Genomic DNA, 14,642 nt, shown 5'->3' with positions numbered 1-14,642 from the left:
ACCAGTGACAGCCACACACAAAGTAAGCCTTCAAAAAGAGCTTGGTTCTCTTCAATTAGCAGAGCTGAAATGAAACCGCTTAGAAAATTATACTATTGGGCAACTGGTGGGTTTTAAACATAATGAGAAAAATAAAGGCTAGGCTGATGTTTACCATCAGCTGCGCTAGAGACGTTGGATGTGCCAGGCCCTGGGCCCACACATTCTCCCTGTCTGCCTCTCGGCCACGCATCCAACCCCAGAGCCCTTCTTTCATTCCTGTGGCCAATCCATACTGGTTCCCTACTGCCACAGACTGTAGCTACGATGGGGAGCAAAACAGACACAGTCCCTGCCTCCTGGTGCTCCCAGACAAATCAACAGGGTTGCAATGCCCTGTGATAGGTGACGTGATGGGGAAAGGCAGGGTGCTCAGAGGCACTGCACAGAGAGAGAGCTACAAAACTGAAATTTCACACTGAGTGGAAAACAGTCCCATAGGGCAGAAAAGCCTGCCCAGCAGGCTGTGTGCTCAGCCACTGGGAGAAGGACAAGGGTAGACAGGGCAGGGGCCAGGTAGCCATGGAAGGCATGAGCCTTCCTCCTGTGAGGCCCATCTGTCTATTCTCTGGGAGGGCTAGAATCACAGCTCCAGAAAGCTGGAAGAACTGCAGGTCACGCGGCACCATTCATTCAGCAAACCATGCCCCAGACAGGCAATGTCTCGGGAGGAAACAAGGACCTGCGATGGATTCCTGGGGCCCAGGAGTCCCAGACAGATCAAACACGGCCAGGGATGGGAGAGGTTTGCACTTTACCCCGAGCCAATGGGCTTGAGCCAGAGGAAGTCACACCATCAGATCTGGGATTTGCCCGATTCCACTGAGAGAGCAGGATGCAGAGGCTGGGCCCTGAGCTCTGAATGACCAACCCCGGAGCCTCTGACCTTAACCCAGACTCACATTTGTGGGGTTCCTACAATCTGAAGAGGCAAGACCTGGAAGAAATGGACAAGAAAAAGTAATCATATGGCTGAAGGACAACTCCAGGATAGACTTCTCAGACCTGGATCTCAGTGGTACAGGAAGACAGTAAAGATTAGATTCTCTTTCTGCCTCCGTCTATAATGAGCTGTTGGGCAGTGGACCAGTCAACATCCCTCACCCAAGCCTCCACATCCCCAGTCTGTGTGATGGGTGGAGACCTAGGGAGCTAGTTACAAATGGCAGTCAGCAACCTTCAATGAAGTGTTACCGTGAGCCAAGGGCTCACCTGACTTGAGGCCTACACACCCCCTGTGAAGAAGAGCCCTGAAATTCCAGTGGGCCCTGAAATTTGGAGATGTTAAGTAGCTCGATGAGAGTCAGAAATGAAGTCAGTTGTAGAAACAGGATTGGAGCCCAGCATTTCAAGTGCTCGACTGGGAAAACATAGTTTGAGGCCTCATCCATTGATTTCACGAGGATTTTTTGAGCACCTGGGCTACGAGGGTGAAGAGATGAGGAAGCAGGGCTCCTCCAGAGGTGGACTATATTCTCTTGCTTGGTGGGAGCCCTGAATTCCAGTCCTGCCTGTGGCATTAACTTGGCCTCCATGTAGAGAGTGTGCGGGGTGTGTACAGAGGGAGGGGTGGAGAAGTGGTTGACAACAATCCTCTCTCTTGGCCTCCCTTCCGTACTTGGGACTCACCCTGTGTCAGTGGGATGTCATGAAAGACCCATGAATGAGATGGCCGATCTCATTCAGTTGATTTCTCATTCTCAGTTGAAACAACAGCATCACCCCCAGTGAATTTAACCTGAGTCTACCAGACACCCACAAAAAGGGTTGGTGGGGTAGCTGCGTCTTTATTCGGCAGATAGAGCCACAACGGTCTGGATAGAAGCTGCCCCTCCAGCTCTCAGAGCCCAAAAAGCCAGTGTGAGAGAGGGGTCTCTGCCTTGCAGGTCATGGGACTCGGCCAGGCCTGGGGCTGACATAAGGGAAAGGTGCCCCTGGAGGCAAACTCAGGTAAGCTGCCCCAAACCATGGACAGCAATACACCATCCAGTTAGAGCTAATTAGCTACCTGTGGAGCAGGGGCATCAGAAAGGCCAGAGAGGGGCTGTTGGGAGGCCTGTACCTCCCCTTGTGCCCCCCTGACCCCCCGGCAGTGCCTGCAGGGGCCAAGGCACCTGCCCTCCCACCCCCAGGTAACCCACCCTGCTCTGACTAATGAGTCGAATCCAGGGACGGAGGGTACAACCTACTGAGAAATGTTTTCTCCCTTCTTCTAATAAACTTTTCAAAAAGGCTCCTGAGATCCACGGTTGGATTCTCCCATGAACACAGCCCCAGGTGTCGAGGGGACAGAGGCACAGAGTAACAGCTCATTTAGCAGGGAACAAATGGCCTCCTTTCGGGCCAGCAGTTGAAACATTATACACTCAGACAAGTGCTGGGGCACAAGATGAGTGTTGATCGGAAAGACAGGCAGAGGACACAGCACCCATTCCGTTGAGAAATCCCGACTGCTTTCGGGTGGAGGGAGATGGGGAATGAAAGATGATGTTCTCTTCAACAACCCAGAAGGCAAATGCAAAAGTGTTGGTTGGAATAAAATATTGAAATCAAAATGATTATTAACAGTAATAATAGCTTGTATTTGCATGTGTACAGTCCCTTGTCATTCATAATTCACTTTCACATGCATCACTTTTTGAAGTTTCACACTGATTTTATGCAGCAGGAAAGGCAATAGGCAGCATTCCCATTGTATAGAGAAGGATTTGGGGAGTCTAAGAGTTTAAGCCTCCTGTCGCACAAGCCACATGTCAATGGCACAGTTCATATCAAGCCTTCTAATTCCAAATCCACTATACTTTCCATATTTGGACAGCAAATGCAAATTTCGTTATGTCCCCTTTACACTTTTTTTTTTTTAATCATAATATACTAGGGTTGGAAAGGTCCTTAGAAATCACTGGAAACCTGGAACCCAAAAATATTAAACAACATATCCAAAGTCAAACATCAAAGTAGGATAGGTCCTTGGTCTCCATACTCCCTCCAGGTCAATGTTTTTCTGACTATCATGTCCGTTCATGCCCAATAACAAGGGCTATTTCTACAAAACTAGCAATATAAATATTTTCTTTTATGTTGCTCCCTTAAGAACAGTAGATGTCAATGACCAACATTTTCTTTTGACAACAGCCTTTATTTCTAACAAAGCAATGACATTAATGTGGTGGGAGAAACAAGCATAAAAACAAGCATAAAACAAGAGAATCAGTAGAGTTCCCTGCATGCAGTAGGGGCTCAATAAATGTTTGCTGGATTGGATGCAGTGAAATGAGTGTGGACCCACGGGGAAACCAGAGAAAGGGGAGGTACTTTGCACACACACAGATGGAAAGACATTGACTCTGTGTAAGATGCTGTGCTCTTACAAATGACACAAAGAAGACATTTGCCATATTCTAGGCTGGTTTTTGACATCAACTTGATGCTTCCCCCCCCCTTTTTTTTCCATTAAAAAAATTTTGTTTTGTTATGTTAGTCCCCATACAGTACATCACTAGTTTTTGATGGAGTGTTCCATGACTCATTGCTTGCGTATAACACCCAGTGCTCCAAGCAATCCGTTCCTCCTTAATTCCCATCCCCTCCCACTGTCTTAACATCGCATACTCCCAGGAAGAGCACAGTGGGATGTGAGCTTCCAGCCAATGTCCTGGAAAATGTCTGATCTTCACTGAAGTTTTGACATTGCTTTCAGGTCATCTCAGTGTCTTCTTGTTTCTTTTCTTTTCTATATTGTGGAGTGAAGAAAGAAGCATGTAAAGGGAGGTGGAACTATTAGTAAAGCCCTAGTGACAAACCTGATGTCAGGAGGCGTTCTCTCACTCTGTACTGAGCTGCTACACATGATTCTCCTTCGGAAACTTCTGTCAATTTCTGTCTATTTTTTACTCTTCCTCTCAATCCACGGGAGGCTTTGGTTCTTTGGGAGGTAGGAAATATCACAGATAACCATACTGTGATCCAGATGATCCTTTGGTCTAGAAAGTGTGCTAGTGATCACTACGGTTCATTGAACACCTGCAATAATGATTATCAGAAAATCAAAGGGATAGCTGAATTTTATTGAGTGTCTACTATGTGTTCCATGCTAAGCATTTCACGTGCATTATTTTACTTAGCCTTCATACAACCACCCTATGATGTTTAATTTGCCTAAAACTGTATTAACTATGTGGTGGCAAAGTCAGATGCTGACTTCAGAGTCCATGTCCTTCACCAGAAGAGAACATTCACTCTTTTATTCATTTGCACAACCACTATGTACCAGACCTTGTGCTAGCTACTGAGATACAGAGAGAAAAGACAAAGACCATGCTCTCAGGCAGCTTGCACTAGCATGAGCAGAGAGAGAAACCAAAGGTCACATACTATGTGCTAGGTGTAGTGACAGAAGGGATTACTGGGTGCTTTGGGCATAGCCAGGAGGGATACCTAATCCAGTCTAGGAGAGGACAAAGAAGATCCCCAGAGGAAATGGTGCCTCCGTCTTAAAGAGCAGGGTGAAGTCTATCAAATGAAGGGGGACACAAAGGACAGTTTCCTCATGGTGCAGGGAGAGGAGTGTGGCAGGCGCCGAGACGTGGAAGCTTGGGAGAGCACGAGCACAGCCAAGAGTCTTCCAAGCGGTTCAGAATGGATTACACCTGGAAGAGCAAGCCGGAGAGCAAACAGAAAGGGGACTGGAGAGGAAGGAGGCTGAAATACAGGATACAACACTGGGAGGGGCTTTTCTGCCACCTAAAGAATTTGTTAGATCTTGAAGGCCACGGTGGCCCCTGAGGGTTTGTAAGCAAGTGTGTGATGTTCAAGGGGAAGGCTTACTGCCTACTTACACGCTACTCCCAGAAGGGAAAAAGCAGGGCAGCAACACTTCCATCGCCTCTCGTCAAAGGAAAGGGACTGATTTATCTTTTGGGTGAAATCCAGAGAGGAGCATAAACGTATGTGGCTCCCGCAGATATGCTCTAGACTCTCTCAGCACAATTTCAACCGCACCTCTGTGTTTCTTGCACTTCTGTGAGACCCAGGAGTGACTATAGGGTGCTCTGGGCACCAAGCAGACATACTTGCATGAGGCTTGGAGGGAGGAAAAGACAGCGGGTATCTGCCATGTGCAGAGAGAGGAGCTCTTCTGGGGCAGCTCAAAGATCCCCCCCCCCGCCATGTGTTCCTAGCAACAGTGTCATCTCTACCTTACAAATTCCGTGGTGTGGTTGAGTAGCTGTCCTCACACCCAAGCTTGGCTCCCAGGACCCTTCTAGAATGCAGTAGGCTACCCAACACCCATTAATAAATCCCTTTCTGCTTAAACCGTGTCATCGTCAACTAAGAACCTAATTGATACAACATGACAGTTCCTTTCTTTCTCTTCTTCAAAGCTGCCTGACCTCAGAGATCCTCATGCATTGCTCACCCAAGAAATAAGCCTATGAGGCCACTTGTGCTCCTGCAGGGAGAAAGGGAGACCTGTGTATATCCAGCTCAGACCAAGTGAAACAGATAGTTCTGGAGTCCTGATGCAGCTACACAACATGCACAGCCTCTGACCAAGCTTTCACCGAAATAAGACCCAGGTTTTCATTGTTGACTGGCCCCTGTGTTCATCTCCCATTGGCTTTTAACTCAGAGGGAGAAAGGGCATGATTAAATATCACTCCCTCCCATCAAAATCCCCACCCCCGCACCTAGAAAAAATAGATCACATTTGTGCTTTGGAAGTAGGGAGACCAATTAGAATCAGCCGTTAGGCTGAAATAAACCCAATTCCAGAGTCAGTCTGGAGTAAGGAAGGAGATGCTTCTGTGTTAATCAGGAAGGCAATGGGAGCCCATGGGGTGCAGAAACTTCAGCTGGGTGATGCAATCTGTTGATTACCAGGAGACCATTTTTCGCAAAGGAGGTCATAATCTCAAACTTGTATTATTTGCAGGGGGCTGATTTTCCCCCTTGACTCTCACAGAGTTGCCAACACACCTGCTTCCAAAGCATGTGGTCTCCTCACCTAGACCTCTTAGAGCAGAGAACGAAGGCGGAGTAAGAAATCGGAATAATTAACTTCGCGTGGGGCCATGGAGGACTACACAGGGAAGGAGCTAAATTAAAGAAAAATCAGCCAGGAAGTTCCAAATTTTCTAGTTCCTGAGCTCCATGCCAGCAGCAAGCTCGACCCTCCTCCCTGCATTTTCTCATCACCAAAACACGGAGAGAAAGCTTATAAATAGAGCTGTCTTTATCGAGCAACTATTTCACGTGCCACACAACAGTGGGTGGTGGGGTAGAAAAAGTGGGCAACTGTACCAAGGGATTGACAATCTGGCAAGAGAGCTGAGAGGTCACTGGGAATGGTGAGAGTAGGTGTGGCAGACACTGCCAGTGTCTCTGCCAACATGCATTCTTCCTCTCTTCTATCATATGGCACCCTGATTCTGGCTCACGGCCACCCAGAGTAAAAACAGCACCCCTTGGTCTCCCTTCTTTCAGGAGGGGCCAATTGCCTTGGTGCTGGGCAATGAAGATGTGCAACGAAATTAGGCGTGCAACTTCTGGCCACGCCCTCAAAAGAAATGGGATGCCTCTCCTCTGCCCTCTTTTTTTCTCTTCCAGCCCTCCAGTTTGAATGAGGATGTGGTGGCATGCTGTCCCAGATCATGAAGATGACAGCAATGTCTGAGAGATGGAGAAGCAGCAAGCTAGAAGGAGCCTGGACACCACACGACTTCACAGCGTAGAGCTGCCCTATATACTCAGACTTTCACAAGACTGAAATAGATACATTTCTACCATTCTAAAGATTTCTTAATCCATTATATTTAGGGTCGTGGCTACATGCCATCAGAGCTACATCCCAATTAATTGAGATGGCAGGCCACCACTTCACTTACCTGTCAATCTCACCTTCCCAGAAAAGAGTTGTAAACAAACAAACAAAAAATCCTAAACAGTCACAGATGTATCATCACTGGGGGCTGGGGCACTTTATGCATAGTAATGGCAGCCAGGCCAAGACTTGGCTGATGCTTATTGACCTTTAATAGACACACATTTCCAAGGAGCAGGATGCCTGACATTAGTCCACAGCCAATGCAAAGGTGGGGAGAAAAGGAAGAGGGCAGATAAACTGACAATACCAAGACACAATAACCAAGGCACAGTACAATAGGGAGGATAAAGACTGAAAAAGTGCAAAAAAAGAGATGTTGGAATCTAAAATCTGTACATCCATAGGTCTGAGGCCACTTGTATATAGGGGGAAACAGTCCTGCATCACTAAATAGTCTTAAGGGAGTGGTTTGGATCACTCAGTTGGTTAAGCATCTGCCTTCGGCTCAGGTCATGATCTTGGGGTCCTGGGATCTAGCTCCATGATGGGTTCCCTGCTCAGGAGGGAGTCTGCTTCTCCCTCTCCCTCTGCCCCTCCCCACTCCTGCTCATGTTCTCTCTCTCTCAAAGAAATAAAAGTCTTAAAAATAAAAAAATAAAAATAAAGTCCTTAAGATTATCAAGTATATGGCCCGACACAATAATTGATGCTTGTAATGGTATTTCTGAGCCACACTCATTTTAAAAAGGAGGGAAAAGTAATTTATTTATAAATATTTCCACAACATTAGTCATCTTGAAATTTTGTTAATTTGAAACATCCCAATCTACAGATGCCACGTATATGTTATTTCATATAATTCAATGTTAAATGAAATACACTTGGATATCACACATGTAATCAATGTTATAACCATTTACTCTGAACCTACACTTTTTCAGGCCTTGCCCTGGATGTGATATCCTAGAGATGAATCAGACACATGATTGCTGTCTAGTAACTCACAGTCTAGTTTGGGCATAAACAAAGAGATCATTATGACACCAGATCCAACTTCCAAGGAAAGAATATCATATACAATATAGATTAAAGAAAAAAGAATATGAAAGGAACCCTTATGAAATGATAAGAAAAAGACAAGCCACCAAAAGAAAAATGGACAAAGATGAATTAGCCGTGCACCGAGAAGCAAATCCAAATATCCAATGAACATGAGATGAAAAATATGAAGTAAGTAACAACAAGCTACCACTTGCTACCTAACCAGGTTAGCTAAAGTAAATGATAACATATGCTCCTGGCAAAGATAAAGGGAAAAGACTATTATGTGAACAGAAATGTGAATTATTACATTCTCCTTGAAAAGATACATGGCATATCTCCTAAAACTTTAAAAAGTACATATCGTTTGTCTTAGAAATATTAGTTTTGGGACTCTATTCATATGAGAGCAACAGGTAATGATAAACAGACAAGGATGCCTACTTCAGCACTATGTATGCAAATTAGTGGAACAAAAGTAAATGCTCATCAGTAGGTAAATGGTTGAAAAATTTGTGGTGTATTCATACCACTGAAACTCACAAAGCCAATGAAAAGAGTGGTATACCTATACCAACTGGCTGAGGGAGGGCTGGTGGGGGTCGGGGGCAGAACAGTTTCCCATAGCATTTTTTTTTTTTAAAGATTTTATTTATTTATTTCACAGAGACAGAGATCACAAGTAGGCAGAGAATCAGGCAGAGAGAGAGGGGGAAGCAGGCTCCCCACTGAGCAGAGGGCCAGATGCAGGGCTCGATCTCAGGACTCTGAGATCATGACCTGAGCTAAAGGCAGAGGCTTTAACCCACTGAGCCACCCAGGTACCCCAATCCCATAGTGTTTTAAGTGAAAAATACAGGATGCCAAGAAATACATATACATCTCATCTTTTAAATCAATGACAAAAATCCTTCTGTATGTAAATACTGTGTGTGAACATATACATGTAAATATTATGAAAGCATAGAGAAAATACAAAAGATATCTAGGTTATTAGATGAGTTTGGGGGGCAAGGGACAGTAAATAAGCAAACAAAACTGTATTTAAAAATAGATGCCCCGTTATGGACATTGGGGAAGGTATGTACTATGGTGAGTGCTGTGAAGTGTGTAAACCTGGAAGTTCACAGACCTGTACCCCTGGGGCTAATAATACATTATATGTTAATTAAAAATTAAAAAAAAATAGATGCCCAGGACAAAAAGCAAACAGCTTTCATAATAAGGCAGAGCACATAAAATCACATCCATCTATATATGCTAATATACGGGTCTAATGACATAAATGAAAGGACAGTCACTAAATTATAGATAACACAATGGGAATTTCAAATGATTTTTGCTAACTCCTTATATTTTTTCTGTACTTTGACATTTTTTTACAGTTAACTTGTATTATTCACATAATTTGAAAAATTAATAAAGTGATTAAAAAAAACCCCACCACTGTTAGTGCTGGTCAATATTCATTAGAGATAACTAAGAAAACCTCACGCAGGACTTGACATCTGACCTCAGCTTTAAAAGCCTAGTGGATCTGGAGGAGATTTGAAAAAGAAGGGTATTTCCAGCAGGAAAAACTGCATAAGTACAAGTCCAGACACAGACATGAACCTGGGGACGAATCCTCAGGCAGTCTGCCTTATCCAGAACAGAAGATGAAGAAAAAGCTCATGGCTGGAATTCCATGACCACAGTAAAAGCAAACAGATAAGAAGCAGAAAAGGCCACCACCATGCATAAGCAAAAATATAATTTTTGGAGTTCACATTAACAAAGGAAACAGCTTGGTTTCTTCAAGTTCTACAAATTGACAAATATTTTGAGTTCTTAGGACTCTGTCCATGGTGGCACCATGTGTTTCACTCAGATGTAAACTTCAGTTTGGTAACATTTTCATTTTAAACCCTCCTTCCTGTCAGTTTCCAGCTCGGCTGTAAATATTTGCTGGAAGAAAAAATGTCACTAAAGATCTGAGCTCAAGCTTCAAAAAAAAAAAAAATGGTCATTTTGAAACAAGAAGTCATATTCTGCATGTTAATTAAACAAAAAGTCTCAAGACCTATGGCTCAGAGTTCATTTCGGAAAAAAAAAAAAGTCGTTTTTATTTATTAAAAGCCTATGAATACAAATGAATTCTTTATCTGGTGTTCTTTCTTGTTTAATTCTGCCCCTTTGAGACAGGAACTTCATGGGCTTTGCTAGATAAATTGAAAGGTTACCTAGTGGCACTGGGTCTTCTGTCTTCCACAATAAGGCTGTTTCATAAGCTGTAAGTAAGCAACTGTCAATGCTACAGGGTCCCCGCACTCTCACCGACAAAGAAGGAGTGTGCCACCAAGTGATGGTCACCACCTTGCTCAAACCAACCAGTGTCAAAAAACAGCCCAACCGAAGTTGATTTCAACCTGAGAAACACTCCCTTTTCTCTTCTACCAGTGGCTCTCATTCTCTAAATGGGGCTTGTAGCCATGAAGGTCCCAATATTCCTATTCCCACCCCCACAATAAGAAGTATGGAAGCTAATATTGTTCTTCCATTTCCAGGAAATTGAAAGAGACACACAGGACCTTCAAGTGACCCTTCTGATGAGCAGAGTTCACAAGGTAGAGTAGGAACGTATTTTCTAGAGAAGGGAAAAAAGGTTGTACCCACAAATCTTTGAAAGGCACGTTTGTAGCATGTATATGTGATGTGAGTGTAGTGAGTGTATGCATGTGTGTGTGTGTGTGTGTGGTGTGTGTGTGAGAGAGAGGGCTGTGTATGTGTGTGATGCTGTGTGTTAGGGTGTGTGTGTGTGTGTGTGTGTGCGCGTAGGAGGGAACCAGAAGGCCGGGCTCTGAAAGGCTCTGAAGTCTATGGTCAGATATTTGAATAACATGCTTTAGGCAACAGGGAAACTTTTATGTTTTTTGATCTGGGGAATAACATGATCAAAGCTATGTTTTAGAAAGATCAAGTCACAGCTCTGGGGAGGGCCTGTACTGGCGGCCAGGAGAGGAGTCGGAGGCACTGAGGATGGTCTGGAACGGGGACAAGGAGGCTGGAGAAGAGAAAATTAATTGGAATTACTTTCCCATCACTCTTAGTTTTAGATGGCAGGTTAAAGTGTTTACTATCATTTTTCTTTTTTCCTCCAACTTTAAATAAATGAAAAATACACTTTTAAACATTTGGCCATTCTATGAAAGATGGACCTAAAGACAAAGGGATACCTTCCCCTCCAAAGTCATCTGGACACTCAGCTTGTCCAAAGGGAGTACCCCAATCTGAGGCCAACAAGAGTGCTTTTGGGGCTATGCAAAGCACATCTACTAACAAACAAATCCTTGTCAGCTCCAACCCCACACCAGCAACAGCATCCCCCAGTCAAGGAAGAGACAAGAACCAGAGTTGATGGATTTTCTGTGGTGCAATGTTTATGTCATAAGTAATTATCTGATTATGTCAAAGCTCAGTTCCAAGCAAGTCTATCTGGAATGGGTTTTTGGCAGTTCAGGGTTTTCCTCTACATTTTTTCAAGCCAGGTAATAAAACAAGACTTTGGTTCATATGGGCCCTTCTCTCCCCTTCTGTGAGCCAGAATTCCTCCTCCTTGTATGTCCTCCCTGTGCCTACATTTCTTCCTTCCCTCCTCCCTTCCTTCTCTACCTCTCCCGCCTCTTTCCTACTGCCTGCCTCTTTTCGCAGCCTGAAGCTCTGTCTGTCTCTTTCTTCTCACTCTCCCCACCTCATGCTCTTTCACTCTGTCCTCTCTCCCTTCCTTCTCCCCCCATCTCCCTTCCCACTATATAAAAAAGCTGCAATTTTAGAAGAGGAGGAAGGCCTTTGCTAGCACAAGAGTCGAGTAACAAACAGGATCCCAGTAGGTGAACGGCTGAGTCCAGCTTCAAGAAAAATAAATAAATAAGTCTCGGAAAAGAGAGAGCGGGCTGAACGGTGGCCCTTCATTTTGAGGAAAGCGGGTGGAGCCTATGGCTCCCAGTCGTCCCTGAACACCAGTATCACTAGGCAGTCTTCCAGCTGGGCAATTCCTATTTGCTCCTAAGCCCCAGCCAGCTTTCTCCACTGGGAGTGAGGTGGCACGGCGGCTGTCACATCGCACTGCTCAGCTACTCCTCTTGATCAGCTCAGAAAGGAAGAAAAGCCATAAAATTCAGAACCAGCTCATGTCAGCACTGCAGGGGATGTCAGGGACCACCTGGTCCAACGTGGTCAGGTCCCCAGTGGAGAGGCGAGGACCCTGGCTCACTAAATGCCAGGGGGACTCATTATTAGAAAACCCAGACCTAGGACCTGTTGCAAAAATCCCTCTGCCCTGGGAACAGCTCTAGGTGTCTGCCTTCTGAAAATAAATCTACGATAGAGGGTCCGGATGCATAAACAGACAGGGTGAGCTTAAAATAGAGACAGAAAGGGATTCAAATGCACAAGGTGCACATTAGAAATCCCCTGTATGCTGCTGGCAAAAAGGATTTGAGAAAGGAAGTCTGTTGAAGATGGGGCTGCAGTGGTAGAGGGCTCTAAGCTCTGAAGACCTTTTTAATATGGCTGTATTGTAATACTGCAGTGCCAAACCCCTCCAGTCACTCCAAAAAAGAAAAAGCCCCTCTTAGCAGCAGAACTTCCCAGTCCTGGAGACAGATTGTCTCCCATTTGCACCCATTTAATAACCGCTTTATTTAACAAGAGTGGGGGAAATTGCATCCTCGGAAGCCACAGCACAAGAACCTCCTTCTGCAACGACGCGATTCCTTGGACATGAAACTAAAATGCATTCCTCGGAACTCACCTTCCCAAAACAGCAGCAAAGCCACTGTGAGGCGATTTCCCTGGGAGAGCACCCCCCCACCCCCGACAAGGGGGATGGGGCTGGCAAGCAGGGGACACACCTTTTCTGAGCTGTTGGAAACATGCTGCCTGCAAAGTCCACCCAGACTGTGCTGCCAAGGGTTAATTTCCTGCCCCCCCCCCCCCGGGATGGGGGGGGGCGGAAAAAAAGGAACAGATGCACACACTCATACCCCCTACTGAATCCCCACAACCTCTGCCGCCACCACACATTTGGATTTAATTTTTTTAATCTTAAATTCCCAGAAATTCCCCCATCAGCCATATCTTTTCGGAACAGCCCCTCCACCTGGGCTGGATTCCCATCTCATCACCAGTGAAAGCCCAGAGAGCCGGGCATAATTATTTTGCTACAAGGTTATGCCTAATTGGCCACTAACCTAATTGATTAATCATCTCATTTTTCAAGGCAGCCTCAAAGAGCCAAACTGGGAGTGGGGTGGGGGAGAGAAAACCTGTGTCCAGGTGGCGCGAGGGGTAAAATTACAGACTGGGGGAAAGACCCGCAGCCACCTTGCCTGGTTTCTGGACACAGGAGTGGACAGAAAATCACAGAAAACCGAGAATGAGTGGGGAAGTGCGCAACACCACAAAAGGACAGAGCCGGGAACCTCGACGCTGCCCAGCCAGCCTGTAGTCCAACCGCCTCCGAGAGGATTAAGTTGTTTCCCCTGGGCTGGGAAGGGTTAAGTGGCTGCGCGTCAACCCAGCCTCAGCTACCGTGGGGGGAGCAAAAACCACTTGTCCCAGTGTGGGCGAGTCCCCGTGGGGGCCCCCGGGGGTCGCCCTCGGGTTCCGGCCACAACTTGCACGGCTCTGCGCGGCGGCCCTGGTCTGCGTCTTTGCGCGCCACCCAAAACTTTGCGCACACTGCAGCCGCCGCCCGCCCGCTTTTCGCAGCGAGTCGCACGCTTCCAAGTGCCGCGGCAGCCCCTCCGCAGCCACTGCTGCCTGGCTTCGGGCTCCAGACTTTTCCCTCGCCGCCTCCAGTTCCACCCAGGGGGCTCCCTCGCGGCTGCGGGAGCGCGGCACCCTCCCCGCGTTGGGCAGGCGGTGCGGGCGCGACGTTCCAGATGACCACCTCGCCGGGTCCGGGCAGCAACCGCGGGACAGATTGGTCCCCGCGGCCATCCCCACCCCGGCGCGCCCACCCCGAGCCTACCACGCCGGCAAGGGAGCGCAACACCTTCTCCTACCTTCCCGCGGCTGAGGACCACACTCTCCGCTCAGCCCTCTCGACTCATCCTCTGGCTGCAGGAGAGGGCAATGGGGCTCCGCTTTTGTTCCCTGGGGTCGGCAGGTCTACGTAGGGCCAGGGCGCGGGAGCTGCAGCGGAGCTGGGTATCCCGGACGGGGAATGCTCAGCTCACTCCCAGCAGCTCTGCCGGCAGCAGTAGCGGTGGCGGCAGCAGCGGCAGCAGCAGCAGTAGCAGCAGCGGTAGAGATAGTGCCGGCTCTCTGCAGGCCACATCTTTCATACCTTATACATCACTACCGCATTCCCCCGAATAGGGGAGCCCCACAGCATTTCGCCACCTAGCGCAGAATGCAGAAGCCCGCAGCAGTGGCAAAGCCGACCAGGCCAGGATGTGAGCACTGTGAGGAGAGGACCTCAGTACACGGTAGCAGACTCCCTCGCCTCTCTGATCTCAGTGGGGCCTATAGCGTGCAGTCATTCTGCAGTACTCACCTTGTGGGACTGGCTGTTTCCCGGAGAGGTCTGGACTTGAGGCTATGCAGGAACAATTTATTAGGGGGAGCCGTCTTTGCTGCTTTTGGAGTCTTGGCTAGCACATGCTTGGCCAGCCTCTTCCCCGCTTTCGTTTTCACACACACGAGGCTTTGCAGCAGCAGACACACATTTCTCTGTGTCTTAGAGACACAG

At 46.9% G+C, this 14,642-nt stretch overlaps 1 protein-coding gene across 2 annotated transcripts in view; it reads right to left on the bottom strand.

The window, feature by feature from the left end:
• The window catches only part of DAB1 (DAB adaptor protein 1), a 1,148,653-nt gene extending 1,134,549 nt beyond the window's left edge, over positions 1-14,104 (bottom strand). Inside the window, exon 1 of one of the 2 annotated variants that reach the window (XM_046006944.1) lies at positions 13,954-14,104. The gene's annotated coding sequence lies outside the window, so the exon portion shown is untranslated. The remainder of the gene's footprint in view (positions 1-13,953) is intronic. The other variant, XM_046006943.1, reaches the window with a different exon arrangement.
• Between the last annotated feature and the right edge of the window lie 538 nt (positions 14,105-14,642).

The sequence above is a fragment of the Meles meles genome, chromosome 1 (assembly GCF_922984935.1).
Source record: "Meles meles chromosome 1, mMelMel3.1 paternal haplotype, whole genome shotgun sequence".
Lineage (NCBI taxonomy): Eukaryota > Metazoa > Chordata > Mammalia > Carnivora > Mustelidae > Meles > Meles meles.
This window is presented reverse-complemented; position numbering and strand designations above follow the sequence as displayed.